This window comes from Chaetodon trifascialis, chromosome 12 (assembly GCF_039877785.1).
Source record: "Chaetodon trifascialis isolate fChaTrf1 chromosome 12, fChaTrf1.hap1, whole genome shotgun sequence".
NCBI classification, from domain to species: domain Eukaryota; kingdom Metazoa; phylum Chordata; class Actinopteri; order Chaetodontiformes; family Chaetodontidae; genus Chaetodon; species Chaetodon trifascialis.
Window position 1 is genome coordinate 446838 of NC_092067.1, and position 13724 is coordinate 460561.

At 41.6% G+C, this 13724-nt stretch overlaps 1 protein-coding gene across 3 annotated transcripts in view; it reads left to right on the forward strand.

The window, feature by feature from the left end:
• Positions 1–8046: 8046 nt before the first annotated feature.
• Positions 8047–13724, forward strand: part of itgb2 (integrin, beta 2) — a 64895-nt gene continuing 59217 nt past the window's right edge. The window contains exon 1 of one of the 3 annotated variants that reach the window (XM_070975850.1): positions 8047–8119. The gene's annotated coding sequence lies outside the window, so the exon portion shown is untranslated. The remainder of the gene's footprint in view (positions 8120–13724) is intronic. The other 2 variants (XM_070975851.1, XM_070975852.1) reach the window with 2 other exon arrangements.

The following is a 13724-nucleotide window of genomic DNA, read 5'->3' on the forward strand; positions in this document are numbered from 1 at the left end:
GAGTCTGGTTCTGCCCGAGGTTTCTGCCTGTTAAAAGGAAGTTTTTCCTCGCCACTGTCGCCAAGTGCTTGATCATGGGGGAATCGTTGGTTCTCTGTAGATAAAAGAGCTTGGTCTGTACCAGCTCTATATGGAAAGTGTCCTGAGACAACTTCTGTTGTGATTTGGTGCTATACAAATAAATTGAATTGAATTGAATCAACCACGTTTTCAGTGGATAGCCGTTATCACCTAGCAGCCACCCATCCAGAGGGGTGTCCCCCTGAAAGACTGTAGGGATGCTGGAATTCACCAGGATGAACGAGTCATGTGCCAACCCGTGCCAACCCACATAAATGTGGGCTTCGGGTCTCGGGGGCGCGCAACTGCACATGAGTGCAGTTGATTGCTCCCAGGACCCCAGGGAATCCAAATTTCAACAAGAACCCTCACGTAGTTTCCAGCCGGCTCTCAGGTGTTGCAGGGAAAATTATGTGCTCATTTGCATGTCAGACTAGACTGGAGGAAACTGCATGTACAGCTGAGCAGACAGCGGACAGTGAACCCTACCACCGAGGCCACGGTATGTTGAAAAGACCCGGTGGCGAAGAAGGTCAGAGCCGCTGTTACCCTTACCGCGACCGGGAGAGCGCAGCCAGGGATGCGCGCTACCACATCGAAGACCTCCCTTGGCAGATGTCATTTGTTCCTGTGACATGCAAAAGAGTAGATGATAAAAGAAAATTGCGTAGCCTACAGTGTTGAAGGTGTTATTCTTGTGGCCCACCTGCACTCCTCCTCATCCTCCTCAAAGCAATGATGTACTCCATCTTTGTAGATAACGTTAAGCATTACAATGATAACATTTGTATTTGGAATGAAATGACGTGGGTAATAGCGGACAACGATCATCACTTACATTTTTTCCATGTGTCTGTCTCTCTCTGTCTCTCGAGTGCTCTGAGATAGATGCAGTATATATGCTCTGTAGGATGCCACGGCTTCGGTCAAGTTGAGTGACCATTATGCATGCTGAAAACACTTGCGATGTGGTCAGATGAAATACTGATCAAAATATATAAATTTAGGTCTGACTGTATGCGCTGACTCAGATAGTTGCATTGAATCGTGGCTGTTGCTTATTATTGATCGCAGTGCCAGACACTGTGGAAACCTGCCTGTGAGGTACAGATGGAGCGGCCTTGAAATTCCCCTTCAGGCCAGAGGCCATCCAGCTCCCAGCCGGCTCCCAGCCGGCTGCCAGCCAGCTACCAGTCCCCCCCTCCTCTTGGGGGTGTGCCCAGAATCCACTATAAACACGCCTCTTCATTCAATTGCAGGGTGTCACCAGGAGATGGCGTGTCCCTCACAGGAACACATCTCAAGGGCAAAGATTTTTACTCCACTACATTCATCTGCTTTAGTAGGCTTATTTGTACTTAGGTAGTCACAGTTACTCAACTATTTTACGTTGATTATTTAGATCAACTTAGAAAAATATTTCTTGCACAAAGTCTTAAAAAAGTCTTAAATGTGTGTTTCCATCAGCCTGTTTTAATGCATATTTTCGATTTGCAAACAGAAAATTCCTAAGTTTTTCTCTCACAATATATTGTATGAATGTTTTTGTGATTGTTGCAATCAAAAAAAAACAAACTCATGTAAAAAAGTTGTATATAATCACTTCCTATATGATAATAACCATACTTCACATTACAGAAACAGTCAAAAAGATTCAGTTCCCATCTTAAAAAAAAACCACAGTTTTAACTTGAGAATGAGAAGCATCAGCTCAAAATTACGAAATCATGTGGCGGAGATTTGGCGCAGTTGGTAGTGCCTCCGCCCTATGTATGAAGCTCTCTGCAGCGGCTATGGGTTCGATTCTGTCATTCAGCCCTTTGCTGCATGTTATCTTCTTTGAAAAAAAAAAAGTTACAAAATCATTCCTGAGTCATAAAAGTGATGTAGCTTTACAAAACAGCCTGTGACTCCAAGAATAAACAGGCTCCATCTGTTTACATAGAGTTTGCTTTTGATAATTATCAACAAAAATGATGACCTAATTTTACTTTACATGCGCTGGAACAGAGACAGAGCTGCAGGAGCAGAGCGCATCATCTGGAGATTCCAGGGCTTGCCTGTGTTTACTGCAACAGGCGCGCGGCTCTCGGCAAAAATAGACCAGCAAGCGGCCAGTAGACAATCATATTAGTATTGGTTGAATATGCGCTAATTTTTGCGATCGCAAGATTTCCTGGTCGGACTGATAATATACATTTTGATGCATGAGGGAGGTGGGAAAGTTGGCTTATCCATAAATGTAATTAAGTGTAATGGAAACATTTAGTGAAGTCTATAAAGTAGCCAGCGACACAATATTAATATCTGTGGCACAAATTGATTTTTAATTACTGGGGGTACGCGCTCCCCTCAGCCCTCCACCTATTTTACTGGCCATAGCTAGTCTGTGGGACAGTGGGGGCTGGGAGCCTGTTTGGCTGGCGACCATCCATTGAGTTAGAACAAAGGATACACTGTAATGCAAATAATGACTTTTCAGCCAACAACGCGGCCGGCTCGACACTACACATGCCTGACAGAGTGACAGACAGGAGAACATCATGACGCCCGTGGTGATGATGCGCGATGTGTCAGTGAAACTACAGGTTTACTCAGCTCTGAAATGTGCCGGGAGTTAATCGCTTCAAATGCACAAATGCAGTGAAGTTCACAAACCACCAACAGTTTTTAGAATAGGATGGACTGTCTATCAGTGGCCATTAGAGCAGCTCTCTAATAATTAAAATAGATGCCACACTGTGCGGAAGAGCTTAATAAGTTAACGAGATTTGGCCACGACAGCTGAAACAATGAAACAATTGGATTTATACTTTATCCAAAATCGGGGTGAAATATTGCATGCCACGGATTAGATAGATACAGAAATCATCATCTGAGAAATACTCATGATACTGATTTCACTGTTTCTTGGCCGTTTTCATGTGTGTGTGTTAACTGATTGGCCAATAAAAACAAGTAGATTGGCCCATCTACATTGGCCCATTGGCCCTTTATGCCCCACAACATTGTTTTTTTTCATGGGTCTGACTGGCCCATTAGGATTATTCATGATTGAATGTAGGTGTCCGTGCGGGGGATGAGGCTCGCTGGCTGCGGAGAGAGAGTTGATGTTGTAGTAAGAACCTGTCTGCCTGGTCTAACATGATGAAGTCATGTTGAACATTTCCGTTTCCCAAAAAAACATTTATTTGAGGTGCAGCGGCACAATATTAATATCAAACACGCGTGCACAACGCCTGACGTAAAAAATGCATTTTTGGTGCGCTTCTGAGCACTATGTTTACCCGCGACTATAACTTTTTTTAATAGTTACTGTTTATATTCATCGCGTGAACAGTCTGAAAAAAGAGACACAGAGAGGAGGACACAGACAGTCACACAGACAGAGTGATGAAAAAGATCAGTGATAATTAACTACAGTATATTAAGCCTATGATGTTGAACATCGCAGTGCGCAGTGCGAGCCGTCTGCGGTGCTCCGCAGCCGCCTGTGAAGGCGAACGAAATCTGGAACCTTTCAGCTCAATGACATGACTTTGAAAGCACCAAGTGACTTGTTTTAATGAATTTCGTTAGATTAAAATATGTAGAACTGTAAAATATCACTTCCATGAGGCTGTTCAGTCAGACATTAACAGATCACAGGCTGAAATTGGCATTTCATCCTCCCGTCCCTCCCTCTTCAGCGCACTGTAAATGATTTCTGTCCAGTAATATACAGTACACACACATACAGGACTCTGCGTATTGCTGGTAACCACATCAAATAGCGACCCGCAAATCTAAAATGCGCTACAAACAGGAAACCCACCAACTGAAAAGCAGAGTGGCTCCGCGAATCAGGCAGAGTATTAAACATTTAACTGTTTAGCAGTTCAGAATGCTAGAAAAACGCGACACACAACTTCTGTTATTCACGATTAATTTTCTGGGCACAAATCACTCGGCACGCGGAGATGCGCTGGGAGCCTCTCCAAAGGTGGAGAGAGATGTGGAGGAAAAGGCAGGATGGGCAGATGAGCAGATCCAAGAAGTTTGTGAACGAGCACTACAATAATGTGGATGATTGAGCATAATTATATTTAAAAAACTGCACAGGGTGCTCTACTAGACAAGCAGTTTTTCTTACAGCAGTGGAGGCTATGTGCAGATCTAATGAACGACTCAGCAAAGCTGACACGGTAATAATGACTGCTCCTCCTGGTGGACTGATCTAGCGAGTGCAGGTAGTTTCCACAAATGGAGCTTAGGGGCGTTACGAGTAGGCCCCGCGCCGATGACGTCATCGCAGGGGATCTCATTACAGTCACGAACCCGCCTACTGCAGAGCAGGGACCGGTCATGGACCCACCAGGGCCCCAGCATGAAATTGGGGGAATTTCGAGGCCGCTCCATCTGTATTGGTAACGGGGGCGCACGACTCCGCTGGATTATGAAAATCTACATGCCCAGTGGTGCGCCGCTGGCGCACAGAGTTGACCACGTCTGGGGTGGCGAGCTTTCAGCACACTTTTGCGCCACTGGCGTGGACCGAAATGGACCGAAAATCCAAATCCGCCAGCGGATTATGCCGACACCTCCCCCTACTGCGCCACAACGCCCATCCTGGCGTACCTCTGTGCGCCTCGGTTAACCAAAATACTAAGTGCACCGCGCGCTTGCCTATGCTGCATGAAAATACCACTGCGCGGGGTGTGCACCCTGTGCCCCGCCAGGGGCAGGGATGAAAATAAAGCCCTTTGTCAAAAAACAAGGAATGCAGGAATTAGATGACTTACTTATCCTAGGAATCAGTCTATCAATTGCAAAAGTTTTTGTGGCCCTTTCTCACTAAGGTGAGAAAGGTGAGGGAAACAGGATGAAGGGGGAAAATTCAGGTGTACCTGAGGAATTTATGGTGTAGTATGAACCCTGGGAAACAGGATGAATGCACTCCCCCAAATGGTCATTGTTTTTGAAGGAAAGATTTACCATTATCAGGTACATGTCACAACCAGTTGTCCTTTTGTTGCTGGACAGTATAAAAGCCAAGACATTGTGGAGATCTTTGGAGAACACTCTGCATGAGTCTTCCCTCCATGCTGCATGTATTAAAGAGACCTGATTCATCACACCAAGTCTATAATTCTTCAGAGAATTAGCAACTCTCAAGGAGCAACAAGGAGAATTTCCCACAGACATCTCATTAACCAAGCTGACTTCTTCCAAAGTGAAGTTTAGCTGGTCAATGGAGGCTGACAGGGTCTTTAAGAAACTCAAGGAGCTGTTTACATCAGCACCCATTCTGGTTCAGTCTAACCCAGCCAAAGCATGCATAGTGGAGGTGGATGCATCTGATACTGGGTTAGCTCTACTTTCCTAGTGTGGGGATCCAGATAACTGTTTGCACCCTTGTGCATTTTTCTCATGCCGTCTCTCCAAAGCTGAGCAGAACTATGACGTCGGTAATCAGGAATTGCTGGCCGCTAAGCGAGCACTGGAGAAATGGAGACACTGGCTTGAGGGAGGTGAGCAGCCATTTGTACTGTGGACTGACCACAAAAACTATATCAAATTGGCCAAAAGACTGAACTCTCGCCAGGCCTGGTGGGCATTGTGGGCAGTTTTAACTTTTCACTCACCTACAGTCCAGGAATACCAAGCCTGTCGCACTGTCCCGCAATTTGTTCTCCAGACTCTGAGGCCCAACCTAGAACCATCATTCCCAAGATTGAGTCAATGCAGCTCTCTCGGGAGATCGAGGGGTGATTAGGGAGGCCCAGCAGCATCATTTGGATCCAGGTAATGGACCCAAAGACAGACTGTTCGCACCAAACACTGCTCGTTCACATGTGCTGAACTGGACCCATGCTAACCGCCTCACCTGCCATGCTGGAACCAACCATACCATCTCGCTGCTTAGGCGGCACTTCTGGTGGCCATCACCAGAGGCTGATGCTTGCAAGTATGTTGCTTCCTGTACCACCTGCACTCGCAGCAAAGCCTCTCCTAAAGCCGGTGTCCTCCTCGCACTGCCCATACCTGGGAGACCCTGGTCTCATATGACACTCAACTTTGTCACTGGATTGACACCTTCCCAAGGAAAACCACCATCCTCACTGTAGTTGACTGTTCTCTAAAGGTGCTTAATATGTCCCTCTACATAAGCTGCCCTTGGCTCTGGAAATGGCTGAACTTACCACACTCCATGTCATCAGACTACATGGTATTCCCCATGATATTGTCTCTGACTGAGGGCCCCAGTTCATCTCTCAGGTAAGGAAAGCATTCGCCAAAGCTTTGGGGGCACCGTCAGCCTTACTTCTGGTTTCCATCCTCAGTCTAACGGGCAGACAGAGGACAAACTAAGATTTGGAAACGGCGTTACAGTGCCTATGTATTGACAACCCATTGGAGTGGAGCTCTTGCCTTCCATGGGTTGAGTACACCCATGACTCTCTGACTTCCTCTGCCAGTGGTCTCTCTCCACTGTTTCCCTCTCAAGAGGCTGAGATTGCCGTTCCATCGGTGGCCAAGTATGTGAAGAGGATTAAAGACATTTGGGCTATGGACACCAGGGCTCTTGAATGCCCCCAGCGAGTCAAACAACGCCCCACCAATCATCACAGGGCCCTCTCTACAAATCAGGTCAGTCAGTTTGGCTTTCCAAACTGTACTGTTACAATCCTACAGACCTGTCTATTCCTAGTGTTTTCCTTTTTCCTTCTCCCCCAGTGTTATATATTGTCTCTCTGTTTCCCCTGTCTGTCTAGCTGGGTGTGTCTTGTGTCTCCACAGGTGCACACCTGATGCGCATGACATGATAAAAGGGGAGAGCTCTCTCTTACCTGTTGCAGGATTGTCCTGAATTCTTGGGGCTGTCTTGATTCCTACTTGCTACATCTCCTCTCCTTGTGAGTTTGCTAATGTATTTTCCTAAGCTGCCACTTATAGTGTGCTTATGTGTTTCGGTTGCCTGCCTGCTGTGTAAGCATGTGCCTTGCCTCTGACCCTTTTCAACAGAGCTTCCTTTATTTTTCACCACTCCCTTTTGGAGTGCACTTTTCTTTATTTCCCTCCACTCCTTTTGAGTGCGCTTCTGTTTGCCACATTATTTATAGAAATAAATCTTGTTTATTATCTTTCCTCTCTGGTCTGCATCCTTGGGTCCAAACCAATTATTCGGGGTTTTGGCCCAAACACAAAACAGTTACATTACATGATGATGGTGTTAAACAGTCTGACAGCTGTAGGAATAAAGGACCTGTGGACTACAGGCTGTGGTACTGTTCTTTTCTTACACACTGGATGCAAGATGACATTCTTTTTCTCTCACAATTTCAAGCTGTCAGGACTTAAAAACTCCAAACATGGCATTGTCAACCTTTTCCTGTTTAGCTACATATTGCCTAACTATGCAAATGGAAGGAAATCTGAGGCTCAGGAACTGTATTTCATCTTATTTCATATGTAATGGAGAGGCATGATCAATATTAGTCATATAAGTAAATTAACGGATTCCATTTTCAATTTCATTAAATATTGCATTTTTTGGCAAGTGGCAGTCATCTGCCTTGACTGGTTGGTTAGAGGAGTAGAGGGGTAGAGAGGTGGGGGGACAGAGAGAGCGATATATATATTAGCCTTGAACAGTAGTGCAAATCAGAAACAGGTTTATGATGTAGAGATTAAGAAAGAAGGACAGTGTCCAAGTATTATGGTATGTGTATAGTATATGTATGTACTGTATAATAATACAAATATATTACTCCTATGTGATTTTAGATTTTGAATGTTTTTACTTTCAAATTTCAAGTTGTCAGGGACAGACCAAGTCTACTATCCTTATTTTAGTGACTTAAGTCAGATATAAGAGTTAGATATTTCAACCCACTGGCAGTGTAATGGCAATTTATTTTAACATCATGATGTGTGGCCTACTCTGTGACACAACCCTCGTTGTTCTCTTGAACACAGTTGATTCAAGCTTCCTGTCATGTGGGTGGAGTCTCTGCACCCGGAAAGAGTTCAACACAAGCTGTAAACCACAGACGAGTGCTGCATATTTCTGTTACCGGTAAGTTTTGCTTTTATTATTATATTAATATTTTACTTTAGTTAAGACATTTTTTGAACTGATCAACCCTCTTCACTTTTATTTTTGATATTTTTACACAAACAGCGAATAATGTTCAAATGAAGTCTCATGAAGGACACAATAAAAGATTTCACATCACAAACAATCATATTTTATTTCAAAGTGTCATCTAAAATCACAAAAGTCAGACTACCATTGCATGGAAAAAATGTCTACATAGCTACTCTACTGGTTTGTGACAGTCTGGACATTCATATGAAGCCAAATGAGGAAGACAGGCTTCTTGTTTTCTGAGAGGAAGTTGACAGAATTAACTACTGACTAATACATTTTCACAAAAGGGGACCAAGAATCACATTTCAATTTAATGTTTAAATGTTTGATTACATTATATGAATTTAATTTATAAACACATTTCAAAACATTTTCAGTTAAAGATGTTTTACTGCCAAGTACAACTAATTCCTCCGGCATCATATCATATTAACTGTACAAATGAGCCACTTTCTACCAATAGATGGTCTTTGAGAACGTTCTCATATGTAGAAATGTCAAAATTGTCTGACATGTTTAGTCATATAGTAACCTATTTTTTCCAGAGTAACTAAAATATGATGCTATTTATTAATGATTTGGATCTAAGTTCCTCAACAAAAAATGTTTTGACTGATTTTTGACCAGATCTAACACATCACAACACACAAATTCAATTAGAGAATTAGCACCTAATTACTCTGTGCTCCTTTGTAGTTAACAGCAATAATCACCTTTCACATTAACGATGAAGCAAAAAAGCATCAAAATACATTTGCATCTTTGCTAACCTTGCTGCTGCTTCTCTATTTAGTAAGATTAAGTGTTGTCTCCACTGAGTAGAATATACAACATAGGACAGTGTATTAAGATCTTTATCTAAACAGGAAATAGAACAGTTTTTGCTTTAACTCATCATTATAAATGTTGATTGTACAATGCAATGGCTATAGAATAATGACACCATCTGCCTTTTATTGGTTCTGTGCAAACCCCTACAAAAGTACTAACCCTCCAGCAGATCACAGAACTAATATTAAAATCAGCTGATGTAGTGCTTTTTCTTACTGTATTCAATACTTTTTTATGTGTTGTTTTGTTACGTTATAATTTCTTTATCTGTGTAGTTTCACTGAATATCTAAGGAAAAAAATGACATGTTGAATACTTGAACACACTCTAAGTTTCTGAAAACCACACACAGAAAACAGTAGCAAAAATGATGATGTAACTTTTAAACCCTAAGCTGTCCACAGGGATAGCAGGGCAAAGGTATTAGATTGCTAAAAAGTTGGAAGTGTGCAGCCTGTCGTCTGCAGCTTGTCATCTAACAGCTCACTGTGGATGCTCATTCTTGTTACATTATGCCCTGCAATATTCCATCTGATCTGCTGTCAAAAAATGGGCAAAAGGACCATACTCTTGCTTTGTAGATAATCTACAAAGACTGCTACTACTACTTATGACATATCTCACTGACAAATACATTACATTTCCTGTGACTACTTCATAATAAAAGTCAATTTGTGTATTTCCCAGTTAAATGATAATGTGAAGCTGTAGGAAGTATTCAGTTTGCATTAGCAATAACTTCAAATCCCTGACGTTCTGCCACTGACATTGAACAGAGTGGTGTTCACTTGTTCCTCAATATTAAGTTTGGTCCTTAGCAGTACACCCACCAAATGTGAAATAGATCCGTTGAGAATTTCTCAAGATATGGGAAGAACATACATACATACATACATACATACATACATACATACATACATACATACATACATACATACATACATACATACATACATACATAGCTTTGCTTTATAGTTAAGTAGTTAAATGCAGGAATTAAAGAATGTGTTTGGATTCCTCTTTGATATTGATTAATAATTTCAGACTGCAACACAATGACTGACACACCGAGCATGTCAGAATCTCAGGAGATAAACACAGAATTAGATTACTTACTTATTCAGTTTAAAGAGCTAAGGATAAGAGTTATTTTATAAGTGAAAATGATGAAATGTGACAACTGGAAATACTGCCGATGGGAGTGTATAATTCTGCAAAATGCTGTTGGATGTGCTTAATGCTGTTTAAGGGGGGCCTGCTACTGTTCTCATTGTGTGCAATGCTATAGTAATGCTATAGCTACAGTGTGCACCTATCAATAAGTTGAATGTGCATGCACACACACATGGTCATGATCATACCCTAACACTTAGACCAATGGGCCGAAATGGAAGTTTGGAAGGGTGTGGTACATTATATTGCTCAGAAATCTAACTTTTGCTTTTTATGAGAATGAATGTAAGGTATGTAATTTAAAAGTTACATTGTTTCATTTTAATGTGTCTTAATTCTTTTCAGCACTGCAGCTATATTTTATGGTCAGATGGTGTCTTACAAACAAAATATATTATTATTCCTTTAAGATAGAGTTGTACAACAAGTGCATAGTATGAATGACTAGATGCAGTAACTGAAATAAATCTAAACTGTATACAGACTGTTTCATATATGTGCTGATTCATATTTGATCATTCTGAAGCCATAGCTCTGTTTTATGCTACATTTTGTACAGTAAGGGTTTAAGTACAATATCCACAATTATCAACCAACTGCCACCCCAACATCTGTCCATCTAAAATCTCATTTGAAAATGTGTAATTGAGGCTAGTGTTGTGTACTGTAGTCAGTGATGCAGCAGTAGCAGCAGTATGATTATGACACAATTATCTATATATACAAGATAGATGTATTCCGCTTTCTTGTGAGTGCTTCTTCAGCCTGACTCACAAAGAGGAAATGTACTGATGATGCAACACATCACTGTTCTCATCTGCCTTATATGGTGTCAACAGTGTTGAGTGCAGCACAGGGCTCTGTGTACAGGAAACCTTGTATTCATATTCAGTATTACACTTGGGAGTGGGTGGATGTTTCATACATATCATTGGGGTGACCATCATTCTCACATGCAGTCCCATGATGCTCCAAGGACCTTTGATATTTTAACCTTAAATGTTTTTTTTTTTTTTTTTTTGTTACATCAGTGAGTCACTGATCATTTATTGATTAAGTCATTTTTTTTAGATGAGTGTTGTCAAATCGTCAATGTGCACCCATTTTTACAAGTTTACAACTAATAAACAACTCTTATAGAAAATTACTGAATTCTGTTTGCTGGTTAGCATTTTAGTGTGTCTGAATATGGACACACCTAAATGCAGCCACAGTGAGTGACATTGTTGTCTATGCTGTCCTATACAGATCAGTCTTTTGGACTTTTCATAGTTAAGGCTTTCATTTGACATTTTTGACCTAACATTATATATTATATAAGAATTATTCTACCTTGTGTAGCATCACTAATATTAGTCATAATAAGTCATAGTAATAAATATAATTGTTGATCAAAGCAAGGTGAGTTGTCCAGATTGAAGCATAAATAAACCAAAAACTGCGGTACGTTCCATGTCGCCCACCAGAGAACTGTATTCAGTTTCATGCACAGTTGGCAGGTGGGAAACCATTGACTGATGATGTCTTGGTTCTTGCACTACAAAGTTAACAACTGGAAAATCTCAAGAAATATAAAAAAGGCTCCATTGAGAATATGAATGGGCATCTAACAAAACTGTTTTATAGGATGAAGACAAAGTACAATACTGATTCACAATCCACTGCTTATGGGCAGGTCAATCGTGCTGTCAGTCCAGATACATCATACTGCTCATTCCCTAGCAGTCTGCATAGGGCAAGATGTATAAATGACATTTATGTACAGAAACCATGCTCATGTCTCTCTGAGATTTTATTGAAGAGAAACAGAAATGTGACAATTTTGACTGAAATAGCCACTTGGTTAAGGTCAGGTTAAAAGAAGCCAACATTTATTGTTTACAGTTAATGTGAAACAAATTGCAGTCTCCCCTCTCCCATGTCCATTGCTTTTTTGACTCACACATGTACCGCAACTTACTCCCTGTGCTGGTTTCAAAGCTCTATAACAACGTCATGCTACTGAGAAATTTATGTTGTTACTTCTTGGGTAGAAAATCTGTTGTATGTCAGACAGGCCAATCTGGGAAACAAGCTTCTGTGTAGGTGAAACCTGAGGCCTGTACCATAAAGCTTGATTAACCTAGCCGGGCTTCCTCTTACTTATCGGGCTTCACTTAATGAGACATCCGCCCTCCGGATTTTCGGTACCATAAAGCCGGTTATAAACTCACTAATTCAATTCAGGCTTGTCCAATCTAGATCTGTGCGTGCTCACATAAAAAGGGCGGAGTTTGCTGCATGCAACCAATCGCAAACATGGAAAAATCAGCCCGAGCCACATATTTCACTACGGAGGAGCAAACAATAATAATTAATAAATACGAGGAATGCAAATCAATAATCCAGGCAAAAAGCAACACAGTTGCAGCTGCCAAACGGCGCAAGGATTGCTGGCAAAAAATCGCCGACTGTGTCAATGCGTAAGTTAGTGCCATTATAATATTACTTCCCCACTATGACTGCACTTGTATATCTGACTACAGTAACATTTGTGTGTTCCATAAATGTATGTGTGTATGACATTTTTCGTTATGGCATGTGATTGTAGCCTTATTATTTCAGATGCAACCCGAGTGGAGCAAAGAGAACATGGGAGCAAATCAAATATAAGTATAAAAATATACTTCAAAGTGGTCAGTACGCTTACTATATCTTATACATGTAGCATATGTATATGTAGGCCTACATGTTGGAGGCTATATACAATACAATATACAACGGCAAACATCCCAGGGCTTAGTCTACATTATGCAAATTACACATCAACCTTGCTTACCTGCGATGTCATAAAAGCCCTCTTTGATGCATTACGTGGGCAGGTGGCCAGGAAACAGCTCTACATACTGTGTTTTTCCCGAGGTTTTCGGCATCGCCAACAGAATACATAAAAGTACCTATGAATGAATCAATCAATCCATGATTTACTTAAACAAATAATTGATTAATGGCATTTTATCTGTGGCTTGCTTGTAACCCATCCAACAAGGGATTTAAAGACATCATAATAATTACAAACATCACTAAGAAATATATTACCTGTGGCAAAAAACCTCAGTGCAATGCACACTGTCTGCGGGACTGTCAGCGCGTGGTTGCGGTGCGTTACATTATTGATGTAAGGCTCCAGCAGCTGACAGATGTATTGTAACCCCTCTCCCGAAAACCTGTACCTTTCGCACAGTGATTGTTCAGACAATTCGAACGGATTACAGCGATCTCTAAATATTCTCTTGCGCCGGAGTGCTCTTCGCACAAGCTGTGCACCAAGATCCACCGGGTTTTCATAAAACGGACAGGCCATTTTCCAAGAGAACTGATTGGTCAGTAGGTGGGGCTTTTATACCTGCTGAGCTCTTATCCTGAACTTATCCTGCTCCAGAGCAGGTTAGGTGTTCAGCATAGGTTACCACGGTAACGTAGTCCGATAGAAAGTAAGCCACCTTTATGGTACCGAAAAGCCAGGGTTAAGCCTGAAGTTATCTCG